Below are 6,000 nucleotides of genomic sequence, written 5' to 3' on the forward strand. Positions count from 1 at the left end.
TGGTCTTTTACCAAATAGGGCTATATTCTGTATACCAACCCTACCTTGTCACAACACAACTGATTGGCTCAAACATGTTAAGAAGGAAAGAAATTCCGCAAATTAACTTTTAAGAATGCACACCTGTTAATTGAAATGCATTCCAGGTGACTACCTCATGAAGCTGGTTGAGAGAATGCCAAGAGTGTGCAAAGCTGTCATCAAGGAAAAGGGGTGGCTACTTTGAAGAATCTCAAATCTCAAATATATTTTGATTTGTTTAACACTTTTTTGGTTACCACATGATTCCATGTTATTTCATAGTTTTGACTTCTTCACTATTATTCTACAATGTAGAATAAGGTGTGTCCAAACCTTTGACTGGTACTGTAAATCGTGAATTGCCCATAAGTTTGAAGAAAGCAAGATATGATTTTTAGGCAATATCGCCCAGCCCTAATCCAAGGTACAGGAGGAGATTTTCATTATGGAGATAGTTTTCTCAATACCTCCCTGGGTGACTTCAAGGAAGCAGGAGAGAGGCTGAGGTGGCGTTGGTGGATGGTTGAGGGCGGGTGGAGACAGAGTAGTAGAGCTGGAGATGAGAGATCTGATGTTGCTGACCTTTTGTTTTAAAAAAGTAAATGAAGTTGTTAAACTGCTCGTCCTTTGTCTCGATCTGGGACTGGGGTTTCAAAATATGGTTTATGGTGGAAAACGGGTGCTTTGAGTTTCCAGGACTTTTATTGATGAGGTTGGAGTAGAATGTCGACCGTGCCTCTTTCAGGGCCTTCGAATAGGCCTTTTGGTGCTCTTGAAAGGCCAGTTTATGGACGGTGAGGCCTTCGTTTCCGAGACTCCACTCCAGGATGCGTCCAGTGGATTTCATTTTTCTCAGTTCTGGAGTAAACCAGGGTGATGGTCACCAGGGTGCATGTGTGATGGGTGCATCCATCCATGAATGTGTCACACCAGCTTACATTGTACATAAGCCTGAGTGAAGTGACAGTATTTTGGTAGACTTGATTGTGTGTTTTGGATCATTGTCTTGCTGCATGACCCAGCTGTGCTTCAGCTTCAGCTCACAGATGGATGGTCTGACATTCTCCTGTAGAATTATCTGATACAGAGCAGAATTCATGGTTCCTTCTATTAAGGCAAGTCGTCCAAGTCCTGAGGCAGCCTAAGCATCCCCAAACCATCACACCACCACCATCATGCTTGACCTTTTGTATGATGTTCTTACTGTGGAATGTAGTGTTTGGTTTGCCACTCCTATTTGCCGTATTTTAAATTTAAGCCTACTAGAATGTGTGTGCCCCCAGGCTTGGAGGGAAGCAAAAGACATTCCGCTACCTAAAAATAGTAAAGCCCCCTTTACTGGCTCAAACAACCGACCAATTAGCCTGTTACCAACCCTTAGTAAACTATTGGAAAAAATTGAGTTTGACCAGATACAATGCTATTTTACTGTAAACAAATTGACAACAAACGTTCAGCATGCTTATAGAGAAGGACATTCAACAAGCACAGCACTTACACAAATGACTGATGATTGGCTGAGAGAAATTGATGATAAAAAGATTGTGGGGGCTGTTTTGTTAGACTTCAGTGCGGCTTTTGACATTATCGATCATAGTCTGCTGCTGGAAAAACGTATGTGTTATGGCTTTACACCCCCTGCTATAATGTGGATAAAGAGTTACTTGTCTAACAGAACACAGAGGGTGTTCTTTAATTGAAGCCTCTCAAACATAATCCAGTTAGAATCAGGAATTCCCCAGGGCAGCTGTCTAGGCCCCTTGCTTTTTTCTATCTTTACTAACGACATGCCACTGGCTTTGAGTAAAGCCAGTGTGTCTATGTATGCGGATGACTCAACACTATACACGTCAGCTACTACAGCAACTGAAATAACTGCAACACTTAACAAAGAGTTGCAGTTAGTTTCAGAATGGGTGGCAAGGAATAAGTTAGTCCTGAATATTTCCAAAACTAAAAGCATTGTATTTGGTTCAAATCATTCACTAAACCCTAAACCTCAACTACATCTCGTAATGAATAATGTGGAAATTGAGCAAATTGAGGTGACTAAACTGCTTGGAGTAACCCTGGATTATAGACTGTCATGGTCAAAGCATATTGATCCAACAGTAGCTAAGATGGGGAGAAGTATGTCCATAATTAAGCGCTGCTCTGCCTTCTTAATGTCACGACTTCTGCCTCCCCTCCTTGTTCGGGCAGGCTTCGGCGTTCGTCGTCACCGGCTTACTAGCCACTGCCGCTCCATGTATCATCATTCCATTTGTCTTGTCTTGTCAATTACACACACCTGGTTCATATCCCCTCATTAGTCCGTGTATAAGTGTTCCCTCTGCCCCCTTGTCCTTGTGGGTGATTGTTTTATGTGAGTTGAGTGTAGCTCGGTGGAGCTATTCGTACCTTGTATTGCCGGGGTAGATTATTCCCCTGTGCCTGTATTTTGTTTGAGCTACCCGTACCTTGTATTGCTGGGGTAGTTTGTTCCCCTGTGCCTGTATTTTGTTGTCGCTATCCAGCACAACTGTGTACTACGGAATAAACTCTGTATTCGGTGATTTACCCTCCTGCGCCTGACTCCTTCTAATCACACTCATCACACTTAACAACACTATCAACAAGGCAGGTCCTACAGGCCCTAGTTTTGTCGCACCTAGACTACTGTTCAGTAGTGTGGTCAAGTGCCACAAAGAGGGACTTGGGAAAATTGCAGTTGGCTCAGAACAGGGCAGCACGGCTGGCCCTTAAAAGTACACGGAGAGCTAACGTTAATGACATGCATGTCAGTCTCTCCTGGCTCAGAGTGGAAGAGAGATTGACTTCATCACTGCTTGTTTTTTGTAAGAGGTGTCGACATGCATACCCCACAAGACATGCCACCAGAGGTCTCTTCACAGTCTCCAAGTCCAGAACAGACTATGGGAGACGCACAGTACTACATAGAGCAATGACTACATGGAACTCTATTCTACATCAGGTTACTGATGCAAGTAGTAGAATCAGATTTTAAAAACAGGTAAAAATACACCTTATGGAACAGCGAGGACTGTGAAGCAACACAAACATAGACACATGCATACAAAAACACGATAACATACGCGCTATACACACATGTACACATGGATTTTATGTTATAGATATGTGGTAGTAGAGTAGAGGCCTGATGGCATACACTTAATATGTTGGGTCCAAAATAAGCCCATAGAAACACATTGGGTTTATTTTGGACAGATTTTATCGAGTGTGAAACCTCTCGCTTCACCTATGGTTTACACACACCAACCCCCTCCCCCTGCCTCTCAAGCCAACAAAATTGAGAGATCAGTTCTTCCTCTCTGACGGTTTCCAACTAGCTATTTGCAATTGAGGTTTGGTCCAACAGAATCGATCATATGGCCACCAAAACACATTGAGACATTATTTTACTGTAATAGAGGAGAAGTTAACTTTTCTAACTACACCCTTTTTATGTCTCAACTACTCAATGGTCGGTGATCTGTTTCTTAACTTTGCTTTCAAATACTTTCGAAAGGCAGGGCAGGATGGATAAAGGTCTGTATCAGTTTGAATCTAGAGTTTCACCCGCTTTGAAGAGGGGGATGACCGCGGCAGTTTTCCAATCTCTGGGGATCTCGGACGATACGAAAGAGAGGTTGAACAGGCTAGTATTAGGGGTTGTGACAATTTCGGCAGCTAATTTTTTTTAAGAAAGGGTCCAGATTGTCTAGCCCAGCTGATTTGTAGGGGTCCAGATTTTGCAGCTCTTTCAGCGGGCATGGGCAAGTTTCAGCGGAGGGTGCAGAGCTGGTGGCCAGGGTAGGGGTAGCCAGGTGGAAAGCATGGCCAGCCGTAGCAAAATGCTTGTTGAAATTCTCAATTATCGTAGATTTATCGGTGATGACAGTGTCTTTGGTCTTTTACCAAATAGGGCTATATTCTGTATACCAACCCTACCTTGTCACAACACAACTGATTGGCTCAAACATGTTAAGAAGGAAAGAAATTCCGCAAATTAACTTTTAAGAATGCACACCTGTTAATTGAAATGCATTCCAGGTGACTACCTCATGAAGCTGGTTGAGAGAATGCCAAGAGTGTGCAAAGCTGTCATCAAGGAAAAGGGTGGCTACTTTGAAGAATCTCAAATCTCAAATATATTTTGATTTGTTTAACACTTTTTTGGTTACCACATGATTCCATGTTATTTCATAGTTTTGACTTCTTCACTATTATTCTACAATGTAGAATAAGGTGTGTCCAAACCTTTGACTGGTACTGTAAATCGTGAATTGCCCATAAGTTTGAAGAAAGCAAGATATGATTTTTAGGCAATATCGCCCAGCCCTAATCCAAGGTACAGGAGGAGATTTTCATTATGGAGATAGTTTTCTCAATACCTCCCTGGGTGACTTCAAGGAAGCAGGAGAGAGGCTGAGGTGGCGTTGGTGGATGGTTGAGGGCGGGTGGAGACAGAGTAGTAGAGCTGGAGATGAGAGATCTGATGTTGCTGACCTTTTGTTTTAAAAAAGTAAATGAAGTTGTTAAACTGCTCGTCCTTTGTCTCGATCTGGGACTGGGGTTTCAAAATATGGTTTATGGTGGAAAACGGGTGCTTTGAGTTTCCAGGACTTTTATTGATGAGGTTGGAGTAGAATGTCGACCGTGCCTCTTTCAGGGCCTTCGAATAGGCCTTTTGGTGCTCTTGAAAGGCCAGTTTATGGACGGTGAGGCCTTCGTTTCCGAGACTCCACTCCAGGATGCGTCCAGTGGATTTCATTTTTCTCAGTTCTGGAGTAAACCAGGGTGATGGTCACCAGGGTGCATGTGTGATGGGTGCATCCATCCATGAATGTGTCACACCAGCTTACATTGTACATAAGCCTGAGTGAAGTGACAGTATTTTGGTATTGTTGGTGTGTATGTTCACAGCAAACAGGGAAAGCAGGGAATGGACATTGAATTAGGTCACGCACGCATGCGCTCACACACACATGCACGCACACATACACACAGAGATTGATAATGTTCCTGTACACTGTACAATGCCAGTGGATGGGAGCAACATGCCAGGGATGAGACGGTACCAAATAAGGAAGTGTTGACAGTGACACCACTGTAACATTGTTGTTTTAGTCATGAGGTTACAATGCAGCTTCATTTACACTATGCAGGCAGCGACCAGGTCTTCCCACGATGCAGCCAAGTGCAGCGCTGCCGGAGAATATAGGCCCTGTTGACAGAGGTGGAACACTACTGCTCAGTAGTCAATGTGGCTGTGACTCAGAGACACAGTGTGTGTGTGCTTGTGATTGCTGCATGACCACATTAGCCCACTTAGCCTAAAGCCTAGTCATTAGATTGGGGAGCCAACGTAAGTCCTCTGGTTTCAGGCAAGATTTATTTTAAGTTGAAATACGTTTGTTGGCAACTCAATCCAATACCAGCCAACATTTGATATAAATCTGGGGGAAACCTTAGTAAAAATGGCCGCCTTTCTCTTTCCACAGCTTGAAGGAAAGGAGGAGCAGAGGTGTTTCGAGGAGGGCAAAGCGCGGTACCTCCAGATCAAGGCAAAGAGACTGGCAGAGAAGGAGCGCACACAATGACACCACCCATCCTTATCCCACCAGAAGGCCTTGGAATAACGGCAATACCCAGGAAAACCCGGAATACAATAGTGCCAATCAACCCACAGCACAATCGAAGGAACATTTCCCTAAACTCTGTCTTCACAAAAATAGACAGGGTTTGACTTGAAATAATGTATGACTTGAAAAAATGCTTCATCATCTTGACTTTTTAAATGTGAGTTTCATTGCTGCACATCAAAGTGTCTATACTGTAAATTGCTTTGGAATAAAGCGCCTACTAAATGGCAAATTGTATATTATTGAAGAGTTTTATTTAAGAAGACTATCGACGATCACTCTGTGTGCGAAACGATGGGTCTGTATATGCACCAATAAATCAATTAAAAGTAAA

General features: G+C 43.2%; 1 long non-coding RNA gene across 1 annotated transcript in view; it reads left to right on the forward strand.

Annotated features, from left to right (window-relative positions):
* LOC121545999 overlaps positions 1 to 6,000 on the forward strand; it is a 63,921-nt gene extending 57,921 nt beyond the window's left edge. Inside the window, exon 3 of the long non-coding RNA XR_005996322.1 lies at positions 5,526 to 6,000. This is a non-coding gene — a long non-coding RNA (uncharacterized LOC121545999). The remainder of the gene's footprint in view (positions 1 to 5,525) is intronic.

Source organism: Coregonus clupeaformis, chromosome 30, assembly GCF_020615455.1.
Source record: "Coregonus clupeaformis isolate EN_2021a chromosome 30, ASM2061545v1, whole genome shotgun sequence".
Taxonomy (NCBI): domain Eukaryota; kingdom Metazoa; phylum Chordata; class Actinopteri; order Salmoniformes; family Salmonidae; genus Coregonus; species Coregonus clupeaformis.